Source organism: Choloepus didactylus, chromosome 4, assembly GCF_015220235.1.
Source record: "Choloepus didactylus isolate mChoDid1 chromosome 4, mChoDid1.pri, whole genome shotgun sequence".
NCBI lineage: Eukaryota > Metazoa > Chordata > Mammalia > Pilosa > Megalonychidae > Choloepus > Choloepus didactylus.
In genome coordinates, this window is record NC_051310.1 from 123966434 (window position 1) to 123986264 (window position 19831).

The 19831-nt window shown below is 37.8% G+C and overlaps 1 protein-coding gene across 4 annotated transcripts in view; it reads left to right on the forward strand.

Annotated features, from left to right (window-relative positions):
- Positions 1–19831, forward strand: part of RFX7 (regulatory factor X7) — a 244792-nt gene that overhangs the window by 61758 nt on the left and 163203 nt on the right. The gene's annotated exons all lie outside the window — the stretch shown is intronic.

Sequence of the window (19831 nt, forward strand, 5' to 3'; positions counted from 1 at the left end):
AAAAATATCTTTTAAAATTGCTTAGAGGATCAATTCTAAACAGTTTTCATAATTTGTTCCCAACTTGACTTTCCAGCTTATTGTCTGTTTCCTCCTTGGTCTTACATGTGCTTTCCTTATTAGGGATTAATGCAGTGCTTCTTTACAAAATTTTACAAAAACTTTAATGTGAATACCTTCAACTTGTTGCATCTCAGTATAGGATCTTATTTGTATTAACTCCACCTTTATCACATATTTAAGTTACTTGTCTAACCATGATAGATACTTTTGCCTTACAGCCTAACCTGCTAGTTGTTTTGGAGTACTTAGACTGTTTTCTGAAAAGTCTGTCCTGTAAACTTATATCTCCTTTCCTTGGCTTTGGCTGCTCCCGTTTGTAATAATGCTCCCCTTTTCCCCTGCAGATTGAAAGGTAGCTTTTAAGACTGTCGTAACAGTTCCCAAGTTTGCCTTACTCTTTCCAGTGTTTTTCTCCCCTATTTTGCTTTGTTTCCAATATAGAATTTATCACAGTTTGCATTGCTGTATTTCTTTACTATGTATGTCTCCTTTTTTCCAATATATGTTGAGCCTCTGATGGCAGCAACTATATCTTATTTTTGCATCTCCCACAGTGCTACATTAGCAAATATTTATGATCTTAAGTTGATATAATGATTTTGTCTCAGTTTAAATCACTAATCAAAAAGATGTTTTATTCCATTTTACCATATACATTTTTGTCTGATTTGTAATCTTAATGCATAGTTAAGAAAAGAACCTTTATTTTTCTCATTATGAAAGTAAAAGCATATGAGTTATATAAAACTTTAAAGATAAAAAAAAGAAGTTATCCCCACCACCCATATAGTTTGTATGTTTCTTTTGATTCTTCTTTCTGTACACAGAATTTTTGTTTGTTTTGGTTTAAATCATGTTGTCTTTTGTATTCCACCTTAACAGTCAAATAATCACTCATTCAAAAGTTAAGCACCTAACTATCAGGCAGGTACTCCCTTAGAAGTCAGGGTCTATTGTATTAAACAATACAGATTAAAAATACCAGGTTTCATGGGGCTATGGCATTAAACAATACAGATAAATATACCAGGCTTATATTGTAGTGGAGAGAGACATAAACACAAAGTAAATAAATAGTAATACATATGGTATGTGAGATGGTAAATAAAAAATAAAAGAGGAGAATAGGGAGTATGTATGCCAGGGAGAGGATTACAGTTTTAAATAGGTTGGTCAAGGAGAACTCACCAAGAAGGTAATGTTTAAATAAAGACCTGTGTTATCAATGAAGCCATGTGAGAAAAAGCATTTATTTATAATGGTGGAACCTAAATGTCCAACATAAAGGGAAGTGGATTATTATTTTTAAATTACTATTACTATCATGGTTTTATTGTATAGCCATAAAAAATTGTGTTGTCACTTAAAGTATAATGACTTGGGAAAATGCCCGTCAATGCAGTGTTAAATGGGAAAAGTGTAAAACTGATTTCATCCTAACTTTAAAAATATTTTATACACATGTATAACCAGTAGTTAGCAGAGATCTTTGTGGGATGTGGTCGTGATTATTTTAACTTTTTTTTTCATTTTATATTTTTCAATTTTCTTAATGGGCATGTATTGTATAATCTTAAAATGCATTTAAAAATGAATTTTGATGATCTGAAGTTAAATCCTGCTGTATTGGAATAATGGCTATTGGACTTTCTCTCCATAAGTTACTATAAGATTGGATGAAATATAGGTTTTTGTTTGTTTGTTTTTGTTTTTTGGCATTAGGTGACAGAGCTTAGCACCATGATCCTTACGAGAAGGGAAACCTAAGAGGTTAGCTCACTTTGGCTTTCCAGCTGCAACTCAGGGCAATACAGTCTAAACAGAGGCCAAAGTTCTAACAGGATGGAGGAAACAGTGATCGGAGTCCTTGGCTGCTGAAGTAGCTGTAATTTGTGAAGCTCAGTACTAGAAAGCTGGAAGGTGCTTAAAGAAGTGGCTTCAGACATTATATTTTGGATTCCCTTGATTCTTAGACTGAGTAGTGAACTCCACAAGTGCAGGGCCAGTGTCTACAAAGCTTGTCAGAAAACAACTGCTTAAGGTCTGTGAGCCAGGAAGAGATTTTGGAGGTCACACTGTGCTGAGAGATAAAATTTCAATCAGCCAGATTGATGAGAGATTGCTGAGCACCTTATACATTAGTTGAGACCCCAGAAAGGCTATATCTTAGGACCAGGGCTGCTCTAGCCATAGAGTAAGAACTATTCTAGACCCATCTAACAAAGCCTTAAAACTAAGCTTCAAAAGGATCATGTTGAGTCTCCAGTAAATTAACTGCCCGCCAGAGTAAAACTCAAGACACTTTAAAGGAAGACTACATAATCCAGACACTTGACCCGATAGCATTCACTGTGTCGAGCTATATAAAAAATTACTAGCCACATGAAGAAGCAGAAAAATGTGACTCATCGCTGGAGAAAAAAACAACCAATGGAAACAGAACCAGACCAAATATATAAAATTAAAAATTAAAGGCAGATTGGAAACCTCAGAAGAAAAGTTCAGGGAACTGAAGCAGAGAGAGAGAAAGGAGGAGAAAAATGAGCAAGCCTTAGCGACCCATGAGCCAATATTGAGTAGTAGAATATAAGTGTGATTGAAGTTGCAGAAGGAGAACAGAGATTATAGCAGGAAAAAAATATTGAAAGATATGATAGCTAAAAAATTTCCAAATTTGATGAAAACCCACAGATCCAGGGAAGCCAACAAAATCCAAGTGAAATAAACATAAAAGAAACTGCACTAGCACACCATAGTCAAATTGCTGAAAAGTAAAGATGGAGAGAAAATCTTAAAAACAGCTAAAAGGCAGAGGGGGAAAGGCACATTACACATAGGGGAACAATAATAAGAATGAATACTTCTCATCAGAAATAATGGAAGCTAGAAGACAATGGAATGAAATAGAAAAAAATAAAAAGAAAAAACAATCTGAAATTCTAAATCTTACCCCCCCCCAAAATAGTCCTTCAGAAATGTAGGCAAAATAAGGACACTGTCATATAAGCAAAAGCTAAGATAATTCATTAACATCAGACTTTCTTTATAAATAATGTTAAAGGAAAGCCTTCAGGCTGAAGGAAACTGATATCAGTCAGAAACTCAGATCTATGAATGAATCAAGAGGGCCAGAATTGGTCTTCGTGAAGGTTTATGAACTATAAATGAACACTTTTTCATGTTTCTTATTTTCTATAAAAGACAATTGCAAGGCGGGGCAAGATGGCGGACTGGTGAGCTGTATGTTTTAGTTACTCCTCCAGGAAAGTAGGTAGAAAGCCAGGAACTGTGTGGACTGGACACCACAGAGAAATCTGACTTTGGGCATACTTCATACAACACTCATGAAAACATGGAACTGCTGAGATCAGCGAAATCTGTAAGTTTTTGCGGCCAGGAGACCCGTGCCCCTCCCTGCCAGGCTCAGTCCCGTGGGAGGAGGGGCCGTCAGCTCTGGGAAGGAGAAGGGAGAACTGCAGTGGCAGCCCTTATTGGAAACTCATTCTACTGAGCCAAACTCCAACCATAGATAGACTGAGACCAGACACCAGAGAAGCTGAGAGCAGCCAGCCCAGCAGAGAGGAGACAGGCATAGAAAAAAACAGCACGGAAAACTCCAGAATAAAAGCGGAGGATTTTTGGAGTTCTGGTGAACATAGAAAGGGGAAGGGCAGAGCTCAGGCCCTGAGGCTCATATGCAAATCCCAAAGAAAAGCTGATCTCTCTGCCCTGTGGACCTTTCCATAATGGCCCTAATCGCTTTGTCTCTTAGCATTTCAATAGCCCATTAGATCTCTGAGGAGGACCCTTTTTTTAATCCTTTTTTCTTTTTCTAAAACAATTACTCTAAGAAGCCCAATACAGAAAGCTTCAAAGACTTGCAATTTGGGCAGGTCAAGACAAGAGCAGAACTAAGAGAGCTCTGAGACAAAAGGCAATAATCCAGTGGCTGAGAAAATTAACTAAACACCACAACTTCCCAAGAAAAGGGGGGTGTCCGCTCACAGCCATCATCCTGGTGGACAGGAAACACTCCTGCCCATCGCCAGCCCCATAGCCCAGAGCTGCCCCAGACAACCCAGTGTGACAGAAGCGCTTCAAATAACAGGCACACACCACAAAACTGGGTGTGGACATTAGCCTTCCCTGCAACCTCAGCTGATTGTCCCAGAGTTGGGAAGGTGGAGCAGTGTGAATTAACAAAGCCCCATTCAGTCATCATTTCAGCAGACTGGGAGCCTCCCTACACAGCCCAGCAGCCCAGAACCACCCTGAGGGGACGGCACTCACCTGTGACATAGCACAGTCATCCCTCAACAGAGGACCCGGGGTGCACAGCCTGGAAGAGGGGCCCACTTGCAAGTCTCAGGAGCCATACGCCAATACCAAGGACTTGTGGGTCAGTGGCACAGACAAACTGTGGCAGGACTGAACTGAAGCATTAGACTATTGCAGCAGCTTTAAAACTCTAGGATCACCAGGGAGATTTGCTTGTTAGAGCCACCCCCCCTCCCTGACTGCCCAGAAACACGCCCCATATACAGGGCAGGCAACACCAACTACACACGCAAGCTTGGTACACCAATTGGACCCCACAAGACTCACTCCCCCACTCACCAAAAAGGCACAGCAGGGGAGAACTGGCTTGTGGAGAACAGGTGGCTCGTTGGCGCCACCTGCTGGTTAGTTAGAGAAAGTGCACTCTACGAAGCTGTAGATCTGATAAATTAGAGATAAGGACTTCAATTGGTCTACAAATCCTGAAAGAACCCTATCAAGTTCAGCAAATGCCAAGAGGCCAAAAACAACAGAAAATTATAAAGCATATGAAAAAACCAGATGATATGGATAACCCAAGCCCAAGCACCCAAATCAAAAGATCAGAAGAGACACAGCACCTAGAGCAGGTACTCAAAGAACTAAAGATGAACAATGAGACCATAGTACAGGATACAAAGGATATCAAGAAGACCCTAGAAGAGCATAAAAAAGACATTGCAAGACTAAATAAAAAAATGGATGATCTTATGGAAATTAAAGAAACTGTTGACCAAATTAAAAAGATTCTGGACACTCATAGTACAAGACTAGAGGAAGTTGAACAACGAATCAGTGACCTGGAAGATGACAGAATGGAAAATGAAAGCATAAAAGAAAGAATGGGGAAAAAAATTGAAAAAATAGAAACGGACCTCAGGGATATGATAGATAATATGAAACGTCCAAATATAAGACTCATTGGTGTTCCAGAAGGGGAACAAAAGGGTAAAGGTCTAGGAAGAGTATTCAAAGAAATTGTTGGGGAAAACTTCCCAAATCTTCTAAACAACATAAATACACAAATCATAAATGCTCAGCGAACTCCAAATAGAATAAATCCAAATAAACCCACTCCGAGACATATTCTGATCACACTGTCAAACACGGAAGAGAAGGAGCAAGTTCTGAAAGCAGCAAGAGAAAAGCAATTCACCACATACAAAGGAAACAGCATAAGACTAAGAAGTGACTACTCAGCAGCCACCATGGAGGCGAGAAGGCAGTGGCACGATATATTTAAAATTCTGAGTGAGAAAAATTTCCAGCCAAGAATACTTTATCCAGCAAAGCTCTCCTTCAAATTTGAGGGAGAGCTTAAATTTTTCACAGACAAACAAATGCTGAGAGAATTTGCTAACAAGAGACCTGCCCTACTGGAGATGCTCAAGGGAGCCCTACAGACAGAGAAACAAAGAAAGGACAGAGAGACTTGGAGAAAGGTTCAGTACTAAAGAGATTCGGTATGGGTACAATAAAGGATATTAATAGAGAGAGGGGAAAAATATGACAAACATAAACCAAAGGATAAGATGGCTGATTCAAGAAATGCCTTCACGGTTATAACGTTGAATGTAAATGGATTAAACTCCCCAATTAAAAGATATAGATTCGCAGAATGGATCAAAAAAAATGAACCATCAATATGTTGCATACAAGAGACTCATCTTAGACACAGGGACACAAAGAAACTGAAAGTGAAAGGATGGAAAAAAATATTTCATGCAAGCTACAGCCAAAAGAAAGCAGGTGTAGCAATATTAATCTCAGATAAAATAGTCTTTAAATGCAGGGGTGTTTTGAGAGACAAAGAAGGCCACTACATACTAATAAAAGGGGCACTTCAGGAAGAAGAACTAACAATCGTAAATGTCTATGCACCCAATCAAGGTGCCACAAAATACATGAGAGAAACACTGGCAAAACTAAAGGAAGCAATTGATGTTTCCACAATAATTGTGAGAGACTTCAACACATCACTCTCTCCTATAGATAGATCAACCAGACAGAAGACCAATAAGGAAATTGAAAACCTAAACAATCTGATCAATGAATTAGATTTAACAGACATATACAGGACATTACATCCCAAATCACCAGGATACACATACTTTTCTAGTGCTCATGAAACTTTCTCCAGAATAGATCATATGCTGGGACATAAAACAAGCCTCAATAAATTTAAAAAGATTGAAATTATTCAAAGCACATTCTCTGACCACAATGGAGTACAATTAGAAGTCAATAACCATCAGAGACTTAGAAAATTCACAAATACCTGGAGGTTAAACAACACACTCCTAAACAATCAGTGGGTTAAAGAAGAAATAGCAAGAGAAATTGCTAAATATATAGAGACGAATGAAAATGAGAACACAACATACCAAAACCTATGGGATGCAGCAAAAGCAGTGCTAAGGGGGAAATTTATACCACTAAACGCATATATTAAAAAGGAAGAAAGAGCCAAAATCAAAGAACTAATGGATCAACTGAAGAAGCTAGAAAATGAACAGAAAACCAATCCTAAACCAAGGAGAAGAAAAGAAATAACAAGGATTAAAGCAGAAATAAATGACATAGAGAACAAAAAAACAATAGAGAGGATAAATATCACCAAAAGTTGGTTCTTTGAGAAGATCAACAAGATTGACAAGCCCCTAGCTAGACTGACAAAATCAAAAAGAGAGAAGACCCATATAAACAAAATAATGAATGAAAAAGGTGACATAACTGCAGATCCTGAAGAAATTTAAAAAATTATAAGAGGATATTATGAACAACTCTATGGCAACAAACTGGATAATGTAGAAGAAATGGACAATTTCCTGGAAACATACGAACAACCTAGACTGACCAGAGAAGAAATAGAAGACCTCAACCAACCCATCACAAGCAAAGAGATCCAATCAGTCATCAAAAATCTTCCCACAAATAAATGCCCAGGGCCAGAAGCCTTCACAGGGGAATTCTACCAAACTTTCCAGAAAGAACTGACACCAATCTTACTCAAACTCTTTCAAAACATTGAAGAAAATGGAACACTACCTAACTCATTTTATGAAGCTAACATCAATCTAATACCAAAACCAGGCAAAGATGCTACAAAAAAGGAAAACTACCGGCCAATCTCCCTAATGAATATAGGTGCAAAAATCCTCAACAAAATACTTGCAAATCGAATCCAAAGACACATTAAAAAAATCATACACCATGACCAAGTGGGGTTCATTCCAGGCATGCAAGGATGGTTCAACATAAGAAAATCAATCAATGTATTACAACACATTAACAAGTCAAAAGGGAAAAATCAATTGATCATCTCAATAGATGCTGAAAAAGCATTTGACAAAATCCAACATCCCTTTTTGATAAAAACACTTCAAAAGGTAGGAATTGAAGGAAACTTCCTCAACATGGTAAAGAGCATATATGAAAAACCCACAGCCAGCATAGTACTCAATGGTGAGAGACTGAAAGCCTTCCCTCTAAGATCAGGAACAAGACAAGGATGCCCGCTGTCACCACTGTTATTCAACATTGTGCTGGAAGTGCTAGCCAGGGCAATCCGGCAAGACAAAGAAATAAAAGGCATCCAAATTGTAAAAGAAGTAAAACTGTCATTGTTTGCAGATGATGTGATCTTATATCTGGAAAACCCTGAGAAATTGACGATACAGCTACTAGAGCTAATCAACAAATTTAGCAAAGTAGCGGGATACAAGATTAATGCACATAAGTCAGTAATGTTTCTATATGCTAGAAATGAACAAACTGAAGAGACACTCAAGAAAAAGATACCATTTTCAATAGCAACTAAAAAAATCAAGTACCTAGGAATAAACTTAACCAAAGATGTAAAAGACCTATACAAAGAAAACTACATAACTCTACTAAAAGAAATACAAGGGGACCTTAAAAGATGGAAAAATATTCCATGTTCATCGATAGGAAGGCTAAATGTCATTAAGATGTCAATTCTACCCAAACTCATCTACAGATTCAATGCAATCCCAATCAAAATTCCAACAACCTACTTTGCAGACTTGGAAAAGCTAGTTATCAAATTTATTTGGAAAAGGAAGATGCCTCGAATTGCTAAAGACACTCTAAAAAAGAAAAACGAAGTGGGAGGACTTACACTCCCTGACTTTGAAGCTTATTATAAAGTCACAGTTGCCAAAACAGCATGGTACTGGCACAAAGATAGACATATAGATCAATGAAATCGAATTGAGAATTCGGAGATAGACCCTCAGATCTATGGCCGACTGATCTTTGATAAGGCCCCCAAAGTCACTGAACTGAGTCATAATGGTCTTTTCAGCAAATGGGGCTGGGAGAGTTGGATATCCATATCCAAAAGAATGAAAGAGTACCCCTACCTCACCCCCTACACAAAAATTAACTCAAAATGGACGAAAGATCTCAATATAAAAGAAAGTACCAAAAAACTCCTAGAAGATAATGTAGGAAAACATCTTCAAGACCTTGTATTAGGCGGCCGCTTCCTAGACTTTACACCCAAAGCACAAGCAACAAAAGAAAAAATAGATAAATGGGAACTCCTCAAGCTTAGAAGTTTCTGCACCTCAAAGGAATTTCTCAAAAAGGTAAAGAGGCAGCCAACTCAATGGGAAAAAAGTTTTGGAAACCATGTATCTGACAAAAGACTGATATCTTGCATATATAAAGAAATCCTACAACTCAATGACAGTAGTACAGACAGCCCAATTATAAAATGGGCAAAAGATATGAAAAGGCAGTTCTCTGAAGAGGAAATACAAATGGCCAAGAAACACATGAAAAAATGTTCAGCTTCACTAGCTATTAGAGAGATGCAAATTAAGACCACAATGAGATACCATCTAACACCGATTAGAATGGCTGCCATTAAACAAACAGGAAACTACAAATGCTGGAGGGGATGTGGAGAAATTGGAACTCTTATTCATTGTTGGTGGGACTGTATAATGATTCAGCCACTCTGGAAGTCAGTCTGGCAGTTCCTTAGAAAACTAGATATAGAGTTACCATTCGATCCAGCGATTGCACTTCTCGGTATATACCCGGAAAATTGGAAAGCAGTGACACAAACAGATATCTGCATGCCAATGTTCATAGCAGCATTATTCACAATTGCCAAGAGATGGAAACAACCCAAATGTCCTTCAACAGATGAGTGGATAAATAAAATGTGGTATATACACACGATGGAATACTACGCGGCAGTAAGAAGGAATGATCTCATGAAACATATGACAACATGGATGAACCTTGAAGACATAATGCTGAGTGAAATAAGCCAGGCACAAAAAGAGAAATATTATATGCTACCACTAATGTGAACTTTGAAAAATGTAAAACAAATGGTTTATAATGTAGAATGTAGGGGAACTAGCAATAGAGAGCAATTAAAGAAGGGGGAACTATAATCCAAGAAAAACAGATAAGCTATTTAACGTTCTGGGGATGCCGAGGAATGACTATGGTCTGTTAATTTCTGATGGATATAGTAGGAACAAGTTCACAGAAATGTTGCTATATTAGGTTACTTTCTTGGGGTAAGGTAGGAACATGTTGGAAGTTAAGCAGTTATCTTAGGTTAGTTGTCTTTTTCTTACTCCCTTGTTATGGTCTCTTTGAAATGTTCTTTTATTGTATGTTTGTTTTCTTTTTAACTTTTTTCTCATACAGTTGATTTAAAAAAGAAGGGAAAGTTAAAAAAAAAAAAAAAGAAAAACAAGGAAAAAAAGATGTAGTGCCCCCTTGAGGAGCCTACCCCACCTCGATGGTTGCTAACATGACCACGGACATAGGGGACTGGTGGTTTGATGGGTTGAGCCCTCTACCATAGGTTTTACCCTTGGGAAGACGGTTGCTGCAAAGGATAGGCTAGGCCTCCCTATAGTTGTGCCTAAGAGCCTCCTCCCGAATGCCTCTTTGTTGCTCTGATGTGGCCCTCTCTCTCTGGCTAAGCCAACTTGAAAGGTGAAATCACTGCCCTCCCCACTACGTGGGATCAGACACCCAGGGGAGTGAATCTCCCTGGCAACGTGGAATATGACTCCCGGGGAGGAATGTAGACCTGGCATAGTGGGACGGAGAACATCTTCTTGACCAAAAGGGGGATGTGAAAGGAAATGAAATAAGCTTCAGTAGCAGAGAGATTCCAAAAGGAGCCGAGAGGTCACTCTGGTGGGCACTCTTACGCACACTTTAGACAACCTTTTTTAGGTTCTAAAGAATTGGGGTAGCTGGTGGTGGATACCTGAAACTATTAAACTACAACCCAGAACCCATGAATCTCGAAGACAGTTGTATAAAAATGTAGCTTATGAGGGGTAACAGTGGGATTGGGAATGCCATAAGGACCAAACTCCACTTTGTCATGTTTATGGATGGATGTGTAGAAAAGTAGGGGAAGCAAACAAACAGACAAAGGTACCCAGTGTTCTTTTTTACTTCAATTGCTCTTTTTCACTCTAGTTATTATTCTTGTTATTTTTGTGTTTGTGCTAATGAAGGTGTCAGGGATTGATTTAGGTGATGAATGTACAACTCTGTAATGGTACTGTAAACAATCGAAAGTACAATTTGTTTTGTATGACTGCGTGGTATGTGAATATATCTCAATAAAATGATGATTAAAAAAAAAAAAAAAGAAGGGAAAGTTAAAAAAAAAAAAAAGAAAAACAAGGAAAAAAAGATGTAGTGCCCCCTTGAGGAGCCTACCCCACCTCGATGGTTGCTAACATGACCACGGACATAGGGGACTGGTGGTTTGATGGGTTGAGCCCTCTACCATAGGTTTTACCCTTGGGAAGACGGTTGCTGCAAAGGATAGGCTAGGCCTCCCTATAGTTGTGCCTAAGAGCCTCCTCCCGAATGCCTCTTTGTTGCTCTGATGTGGCCCTCTCTCTCTGGCTAAGCCAACTTGAAAGGTGAAATCACTGCCCTCCCCACTACGTGGGATAAGACACCCAGGGGAGTGAATCTCCCTGGCAACGTGGAATATGACTCCCGGGGAGGAATGTAGACCTGGCATAGTGGGACGGAGAACATCTTCTTGACCAAAAGGGGGATGTGAAAGGAAATGAAATAAGCTTCAGTAGCAGAGAGATTCCAAAAGGAGCCGAGAGGTCACTCTGGTGGGCACTCTTACGCACACTTTAGACAACCCTTTTTAGGTTCTAAAGAATTGGGGTAGCTGGTGGTGGATACCTGAAACTATCAAACTACAACCCAGAACCCATGAATCTCGAAGACAGTCGTATAAAAATGTAGCTTATGAGGGGTGACAATGGGATTGGGAAAGCCATAAGGACCACACTCCACTTTGTCTAGTTTATGGATGGATGAGCAGAAAAATAGGGGAAGGAAACAAACAGACAAAGGTACCCAGTGTTCTTTTTTACTTCAATTGCTCTTTTTCACTCTAATTATTATTCTTGTTATTTTTGTGTGTGTGCTAATGAAGGTGTCAGGGATTGATTTAGGTGATGAATGTACAACTATGTAATGGTACTGTAAACAATCGAAAGTACGATTTGTTTTGTATGACTGCGTGGTATGTTAATATATCTCAATAAAATGAAGATAAAAAATAAATAAAGTGTTAAAAAATTCTTAAAAAAAAAAAAATGTAGCTTATGAGGGGTAACAATGGGATTGGGAAAGACATAAGGACCACACTCTCCTTTGTCTAGTTTATGGATAGATGAGTAGAAAAATAGGGGAAGGAAACAAACAGACAAAGGTACCCAGTGTTCTTTTTTACTTCAATTGCTCTTTTTCACTCTAATTATTATTCTTGTTATTTGTGTGTGTGTGCTAATGAAGGTGTCAGGGATTGATTTAGGTGATGAATGTACAACTATGTAATGGTACTGTGAACAATCGAAAGTATGATTTGTTTTGTATGACTGCGTGGTATGTGACTATATCTCAATAAAATGAAGATAAAAAAAAAAGATGACTGAAAGGTAGGGTAGGAGGAGGGGAGAAGGGAATAAAGACTGGTGGAAATCCTCTGGCCTGAAAGTCTGGGTGTATTTAAGGAAACAAGGGGAAGCCCAGGGTGCCTGGAGCTTAGAGAATGAGACCGAGAGTGGCAGAAAATGAGTCTGAGGAGGCGGGCCGAGCTGGATGACACAGGGACTTGTACACACTCTCTTAATGACTCTGAGTTTGTATGGGGGTCAGTAGGAAGACATGGGAGGGTTTAAGCAGGAGTTAGTTGAGCTGATCTGCATTGAAAAATACCACTGTTTCAAACTGTTATGTACCCCAGGAAAGACTATGTTCTCTAATACAATCTTGTAGGGACAGACTTATTATGGGTGGGACCTTTTGATTAGGTTGTTTCCATGTTGATGTGACACACCCAACTGTGGGTGAGACCTTCTCATTAGGTTATTCCCATGGAGGTGTGACTCTGCCATTCAAGGTAGATCTCAATTAGTTCACTGGCATCCCCTCTGAGAGGATAAAAGGCAGAGACATTTTGAAGAGAGCTGAGACAGACTCTTGGAGATACAGACAGAAAGACGTTTGGAGATGCTAAGCTAAGAGATGAAGCACAGAGTTTGCCCCAGAGAAGCTAAGAGAGGACCCCGAGATGATTTGTTCTCCCTGGGAGAACAAGCAAGGATGCAGAGGAGCTGAAAGAGAAAAGCTAGGAGAGACAGAGGCCCAGAGACATTTTGGAGAAAGCCATTTTGAAATGCAACCCAGGAGCAAAGGACCAGCAGATGCCAGCCACGTGCCTTGCCAGCTGACAGAGGTGTTCCAGAACCCATCGGCAGCTCTTCCGTTCTTAGTTTGGACACTTTTATGGCCTTAGAACTGTAAATTTGTAACCTAATAAATCCCCATTTAAAAAGCTAAAAAAAAAAAAAAAAAAAAAAAAAGATAATTGCCTGTTTCAAACAAAAATGATAATGCATCATTCAATCTTTGACATGTAGAAGTAAAAGTTGTGGCACAATAGTATAGAAGATAGTAGGAAGGTAACTTGAATTGTATTGTTGTAAGATAAATGAAGTGCTATTAATTGAAGGTAGGCTGTGATAGGTTAAGGATGTATATTGTAATCCCTAGAGTGACTGCTAAACAAAGTAATACAGCGAAAGTCAATAGAGGTAATAAAATGGAATAATGAAAAATATCAGATTAATCCAAAACAAGGCAATGAAAGGAGGAACAGAGAACAGAAGTATAGGTTAAAAAAAAGAAAAACTAAAATGGTTAACTTAAAGCCAACTATATTAGTAATTACCTAAAATGTAAATAAACTAAACAGTACAGTTGTAAGATAGAAATTTTCACTCTGGATAAAAAAGGCAAGGCCCAACTATGTGTTGTCTGGTATAAAAGAAGCACTGTAAATGTACAGAACAGAATAAATGTAAAAGGATAGAAAAAGATGTTCTAATCATTTGAAATCATGAGAAAGCTGGAGACTCTATTAACATTAATATCCATGTAGTTTTCAAGAAAAGGAGTATCACCAGTGATAATGAGAGACATTTCATGATGATGTAGATCCAATTCATCGAGAAGACGTGAAATCCTGAATATGTTTATGTGTTTAATGGAGCTTCAATAAACATGAATAAAAAAACTGATAGAACTAAAGGGAGAAATATCAGTAAATATTGTAGGCTTGTCAGTAACTGAGGAATTGCTGCATTTTAGTTTTTTTTTTTTTAAATATACTTCAGAAGATAAAGTATTAATCCAGTGTGTTGTTAACTTCTTTTTCTCTGTGTTATCCTGCTCACTATTTTTTTTGTCTGAACTGAGTTCCTTCACTCATTTACATTTGTCATTCAGGATTTTAATATACATTTATTCTCTAAATTGTGTAGTTAGGTCTTTCTGGTATCTGCTATAGACACATAGTAGGAAAATGGCTTTATAATAAGACATTCAAATTCATAGATTTGAATTTTGGTTCATCTTGTTTCCAAGTTTGTATTTTCTTTGTATCTCATTTTATAAGGAGTCATTGAGGTAACATAAAATACAGTAGTTTGGCACTCAATATTGATAGCTAATATTATCTGGGAGGATTTTTTAAAATTTTATTTTGATGTATTTTTTGTTTGTTTTGGAAGGTGATCAGAGCCTTTTTGTTGCTTTTATAAATTACTGCATATTGTGAATAAGGCTAGTACTCTAATTCTTTTCCTAATAGAGAATATCTTTGATTTCCTCCTTACCATGAGAGGCCAGAATGCAGTATATCCAAACCCAAGATCACTGTATTTTCTCCATTCTCCTGTGTCATCAGTCTGGCAGTTCATTGGCCCAGCTGAGGTTTTCCATAAGTACTATTCACATCCCAGGGATATGAATCTTCTGTCTTGCATTTAAGATTGCTGACGATGTGGAATAATTAGTAGTGTACAGTGCAAGTTCTCCTTAGGTGAAGGGAAAGAAATGGGAAAGGATTAGAGTAAGCCTCGGCTATAATTGTACATGGGAGGAAGGCAAAAACAAAGAATATTGGATCTCTTTTAACATATAAATGTCTGAGTGTGAGGATTAAACCATATGAAGTTGCTTATATGTGACTGACATTGGTGCTGGGTAATTGCTGGAGAACTAATAAAAAAAGAAAAACTGACAGTTGGGTTTTGGTTGAATAAGAGAATACTGGTTAGTATCATTTACATGAGTTATTGAGCATTTATGCCTGAATTCATTGCCACAAAATAACAGTTATGCATATCATTAAATTTGTGTCAAATTAAAGCTATAATCAAATAAATCTTACATACCATGCAGTTCAGTTAATGTGTGGTCAGACATCATAATTAGTACTCAAGTTATATGAGCGTTGACTCATACCTTAAAATATTTAGTGAAAAAGATGTCCATATATTAGGAAATATACATAGTATTTAAAGCATTTGCTTTAGAATAGTCCATGCATTCATTTCATGATATTAGGGAGCAATCACACAAATCCAGACTGTGGGACATTTTTAAGACATTTGCCCTGAACGCCTCAAAAGTGTATATCATAGGGAAAAAAAGAAAAGTTGGAGGGAATGTTCTAGACAAAAGATATAGCAACTAGTTACAGTGTATGAATCTGCATCTTGTCCAGTTCTGGGGAGGATAAAGACATTCTTGAGATAATGAGGGAAAATGTGAGTTTGAACAGCATACTATGTAATATTGTGGAATTACTGTTGATTTTCTTTAAGTGACATAATGGAACTGTGGTTATTTAATTGATTTTGCTTGTTCTTAGGTGATGCATGTCAAAGTACGTAGGGATCAAGTGTTGTAATGTCTACAACTTACTTTAAATGATAAAGCAAAAAATGTTATGTATATATGTATATAGGAAGAAAAATATGACAAAATATTTAACAATTGTTGAATCTATATGGAACATATATAGTTGGTTGTATTATTTTTCAAGTTTCTGTGTAAGTATTTTTATTATAAAAAAATGAAGAACACCTCTACATTTGATGGTTAAAAAATACCTCCCAGAAATCATGACGGAAATTAGAAAATATGAAGAATTGAATGATAATGAAAGAGGTAGCTTAAGAGTTATTTATAGAGAAATTTGTAGCTTTATAGGCTTACATTAGGACAAAAGAAAAGCTGAAAATTAATGAGCTAAGCATTCATTTAAGGTAAAAAATGAACAACAGGAAACTAAAGAAAGTAGAAGAGTAGAAATTAATTGAATCAAAAATTAAGGTGATAGGATGAACAAGATCAGAAATTGTTTTCTTTGCAACTCCTAATAAATGGTCAAGGGTTAGGAATGATGGAGCAAGGAAAAAGGGGATACACGGATTGTGGAAAGATGGCAGAGTAGGAAGCTGCAGTAATCAGCCCCTCCACTAGAACAATTATTATAAGCAGTCAGGAACTGTCTGAATCAACTACTGCAAAACTGCAGAGTCTAGTAGAACACTGGACATTATCCAGGGAGCACTGGGAGGAGGCTGATAAATTATGGTAAATACTAGTAGATAGCTCTGTTCTTCAGTTACCAGCACCCACCCCCTACTCTCACTTCATGACAGGCAGCAGTGGGGTCCTGCACCTGGTGTAACTTCTTGGTGCCAGAAAGGGACATAAAAATCCATTTCTCCAGACGCAGCATGGGCTTCTTGCTGATCAAGGCTTTTGATTAGCTATTTTGGATGGCTGGGGTCCCAACTCTGAGGGCAGCCATTGTTCTTCCCACCTGGAACAAAGGTGGCAGAGGACACTTAAAGACAGTATGCTTCCTCAGAGCTTCAGAGAATGGTGACGGACTGCATTTGCTGGGCAGGTCAGGAAAGCACAGCTTTGGGGAACATGGAAGAAACTCCTGGTACCCTTCCTGGCTCCTCCCTCATTCCCTCACCAGAACAGTTTGGAGCCAACTGGTACTCCCTTTGTGGGTTCCTGGACTTCTTTTAACTGGGGAAAACTGATTTGGGAAACTCCTCTCTAGTATTCCCCTCCCAGCATTTGCCCTCAGGCAAAAGCAGTTTGAGACCGTGAAAGTTTTTTAAGAAACAATTGAGGTGGGGAGCTTTAGGCAAAGATTTACCTGTTTTATGTCTGGCAGTGGAACACCCAGGAGAGGGAGAAGATCTGTCTCCTGGGAAGTGGAGGGAGCATTTCAACTCCTGTAAACAGGGGAACTCCTAAGGCCACTAGCAAGCACAAACCCAGGACAAGACACAGGCCCAGAAAAGACAGGGAAGACCTATCTCTTTGTATTCAACTTGGGTAGACCTTCCTGTTAGGAGGGCTGACATTCAAGAAAATCTCTATTGTATCATCAGCTGCTTACAAACTCAAGAAACATATCTCAGGGAATAAATCCCAGAGTTAACATTTTTTGTTATTAAAATATAGAATGTGCAACAAAACATTATAAGACATAAAAAAAGAAATAAGAAATGATGGCCCATCCAAAGGAAGAGAATGAAAATCCAGAAAACATCAGTGATGAAAGCCAGACTGTGTAATACTGGACAAAGAATTTTAAAAATGATCCTCAGTATGTTCAAGGAGATGAAGGAAAATACAGAGAAGGAACTAATGGAGATCAAGAAAACAGTGAATGAACAATATGAGAATCCAATAAAGAGATAGAAATCTTAAAAAGCAACCAAACAGAACTACTGGAGATGAAGTCCAAAATAACTGAAATGAAAAGTTACCAGGAGGGTTTCAAAAGCAGATTGGAACTGTCCAGAAGAAAGAATCAGTGAACTCAGAGATAAAACAAATGGTAAAGGTAACCATTTGGGTAATTATATGCCAGTGGTATTGTATGTTTGCGTATGTAACTCCACTTTTTACTTCCTACAGGTATTAAAATGCAAATGTACAAAAAGTAATGATATATCTATGCTTTCGGAAATACAGTATACAAAGATATAATTTTTAACAAGCACAAAAGAAGATGGGGGGATGGAGGTGTATAGGAACAGTGTAGGTATATGCTATTGAAGTCAAGTTGGGATCAAAACAAATATGATTATTATATATTTAGGATGCTGAATTTTAACCCCATGATAACCACAATAAGAATATGTGAAATATATCCAGAGAGAAATAAGAAGGAACTCCATATGGTATGTGCCAGTTTGAATATATTATGTCCCCCAAAACACCATGTTCTTTGATGTAGTCTTGCGGGGGCAGACGTATTAGTGTTGATTAGGTTGGAACCCTTTGTTTCCATGGAGATGTGACTCAATCAACTGTGAGTTAAACATTTGATTGGATAATTTCCATGGAGATATGGACCCCGCCCATTCAGGGAGTCTCTTAATTAAATCACTGGAGTCCTATATAAGAAGCTCAGACAGAAGGCGCTCGCTGTTGCAGCCTAGAGGGGAACGTCCTAGGAGAAAGCCCTTTTGAAACCAGAACTCCAGAGCAGATACCAGCCACGTGCCTTCCTAAGTAACAGAGGTTTTCTGGATGCCATTGGCCATCTTCCATTGAAGGTACCCAATTGTTGATGCCTTACTTTATGGCCTTAAGACTGTAACTGTGTAACCAAATAACTCCCCTTTATAAAAGCCAATCCATTTCTGGTGTTTTGCATAATGGGCAGCATTAGCAAACCGGAACATGGTACAATACGTAAAATCAAATAAATATGAAAGTGGGCATTAAAGGAAGAATTGAAGGATAGAAAAAAAGTGTAAGACTTACAAACACTGAATAACCACAGTAATCAAAACAACATGTTACTGACCCAAGGATATTCATTTGCTCCAGGACCAATAGTTGAACTATCTTTCCTGCATTGAATTGCTTTTGCACCTTTGTTAAAAATTATTTGGGTATGTTTTTGTGGTTCTGTTTCCAAATTCTATGTTCGGTTCTATTAATCTATTTGTCTTATGCTAAAACCACACATCTCAAATATTGTAGCTATTTAATAAATCTTGAAATCAGTTAAACTGATTCCCCCCACTTTACTCTTTTTCAAAATTGTTATTCAAGCTCCTTTACCTTTCCATATAAATTTTAGAATAACCCATTTTTATCTACAGAAAATCTTCCTGGAATTTTGATAGACATTGTTTTAATAAACCTATATCATTTTGAAGAAAATCAACATCTTTGCTATGTTGAGTCTTCCAGTCCATGAACATGGTATGACTCTTCCTTTATTTGGATCCTCTTTGATTTCTTTCTTCTGCGTTGTGTAGTTTTCCGTACACAAGTCTAGTGCATGTTTGATTAAAATAACACTTAAGCATTTTGTCTTTTTAGATATTGTAAATGGTATTGTATTTTAATTTGATGCCCATGTGTTTATTGTTACTACAATAGAAACACAATTGATTTTTTTGTTCATATTTAGAGATATATTCACATACCATGCAGTCATACAAAATAAATTGTACATTCAGTTGTTTACAGTACCATTATATAGTTGTGCATTCATCACCGAAATTAATTTTTGACATTTTCATTGCCACACACAAAAATAATAATAAAAATTAAAGTGAAAAAGAACAATTAAAGTAAAAAAGAACACTGGGTGCCTTTTTCTCCTTTTTTTTTTTTTTCTACCCCCGTTTTTCTACTCATCTGTCCATACACTGGACAAAGGGGAGTATGGTCCATATGGCTTTCCCAATCACATTGTCACCCCTCATAAGCTACATTTTTATACAATCATCTTCAAGATTCATGGGTTCTGGGTTGTAGTTTGGTAGTTTCAGGTATTTACTGCTAGCTATTCCAATTCATTAGAACCTAAAAAGAGTTGTCTATATTGTGCGTAAGAGTGCCCACCAGATTTTGGAATCTCTCTGCCACTGAAGCTTATTTCATTTCCTTTCACATCCCCCTTTTGTTCAAGAAGATGTTCTCCATCCCACGATGCCAGGTCTAGATTCCTCCCTGGGGGTTATTCCACGTTGCCAGGGGAGTTCACTCCCCTGGGTAT